Genomic DNA, 1,745 nt, shown 5'->3' with positions numbered 1-1,745 from the left:
CTGCATTCAAAAAAAGTAAATAAAGCGAGGATTTTTGGCAAGCAATAAGCACTTAAATAATACAATTCAAGTGTACCATCTTCTTTCTCATTTCGAGGAAAAGGTGCGGAAGGAAAAGGGCAAACTCAGAAAATTGTCTCCTGTCCCAGTCACTGAAAGGGAGATACTCGCAGCCGAGCTCTCGTCCCACTCCCGCTGCCTCGTGATAGAACGACCATGCGAAGGGATACGGATAGGCTGCCCTCCCACACTTAAGGCATTGTGTTACACCTTAAATGTCCACCGGTGACCGTACTTTCGTAAAAGCACCATTGGGCGGTGGTTCCTCTTCTCTTCTTCCTCTTGAACCTCGAACAAAAAAAGATCTCGGCATCAGCTCGACTAAGAGTTCCGAATAAAAAAAGTAATAATAAGGGCTTTAGTTGTTGAAGAAAATGTCCCGATGAACCTTTATTCGCACTTTATGTCGCTAACCCGTGGCGGACAGAGCTAGCAGGTGACGGTAAAGGTACCTCCACATTTCGAACCTCGGGTTCTAGTTGCGCCTCTAACCTTACTACGCTACCCTGATAAAAGGTCGAATTCAGCAGGACTGCAGGCACGAAATGCCGATCAAATCCGTTAAAGGAAGCCTAATCAAAGCGGGCAAACAAGAAGATCCACTGTTCTGAATAGTGAGAAAGACTTTTTCAAATTTGATCAAATTGATCGATCATTTTTGAATATCTTAGGTGGGCCAACCGACCGACCGAGTTGGGCTGGGCGTCCATGTCACAGAACCTTATCCACACTTTGACACCTGAGATTCCGTAACGAGTAGATACTTCCGCAGGAGCGTAGCAGAGCCAGTCGCGACCAAGTAGATAGCTCTACGCCTCTGCCGAACGAACGAAGAGCTGCCTAAGTACGGTTAAAGAAAGTGAAAATGATAGGTAGAGCATAGCCTTGCCAAGGCTGAGGTTGAGGGTTCAAGTCCCTCCTTCCGCTCCCGGCTTCGTCGTTTAGTGGTAACGAGTGTGCCTTTAGAGATAGGGGTGAGCGGTTCCCCTCGCGGCTAAAAGGTACATCCGGGCCGCTCGCAAGGGCCTACTTACCTTGCTTGTAGACCAGCTGCAGAGCTAACCCTTCTATATCTGTGCACGGAAGGGCCGGCGGCCGCTCAACTGTTCGAGCGCAATGCAGTGGTATTGGTTCCGCTTCGACAAAGGTAGAATGCCTGGTCGAAGGTCCAGTACAGTAGGTAGCAGGCGTGTTCGTTTTGGCTCCCGAGCGAGAACACAACTTTTACCACCCAAAAAAAGATCTCAATTAGGCGGGGACAGGATTCGAACCTGTAGTCTTCAGATCATGAGTCTGACGAGTTGACCATTCCTCCACCCCGCTGAATCCTTTCCAAAAAGTACTTCTTCGATCTGAAGGTGTTCATTTCCTAGTTCGATATTCCAGATATTCCATTAGAATGACTGATGTTGGACTAGCTGACTCCCTAAGCTGTGCCGTATTGCATTAGAAAGTGGGGAATTCCTTCGTCTTTGGTATGCGAATTTCAAGCTGCTACTGCTCCGATAGCTGCTTTAGAACCTAACCTTTTTTTGACTTCTAGGCAAACACGAAAACAGCAAGGAAAGAAGGATACATCTAAGATCATGGTGTAATCCCATCCCAGAATTTGCCGGAACTATTCCAGTGAGCCCCCCCAAAAAGATGGACCCTACAGCAAATACTGATCATGGCATAAACCATGC

General features: G+C 47.5%; 1 non-coding gene across 1 annotated transcript; it reads right to left on the bottom strand.

Moving 5' to 3' along the window:
• Nucleotides 1-1,310: 1,310 nt before the first annotated feature.
• TRNAM-CAU (transfer RNA methionine (anticodon CAU)) lies at nucleotides 1,311-1,383 on the bottom strand. Its single transcript has one exon. It is a non-coding gene; the product is annotated as a tRNA-Met (tRNA).
• Nucleotides 1,384-1,745: the final 362 nt, after the last annotated feature.

The sequence above is a fragment of the Bidens hawaiensis genome, unplaced genomic scaffold (assembly GCF_021521415.1).
Source record: "Bidens hawaiensis isolate Kalapana, Puna unplaced genomic scaffold, B.hawaiensis_p1.1 tig00069879_1, whole genome shotgun sequence".
NCBI lineage: Eukaryota > Viridiplantae > Streptophyta > Magnoliopsida > Asterales > Asteraceae > Bidens > Bidens hawaiensis.
This window is presented reverse-complemented; position numbering and strand designations above follow the sequence as displayed.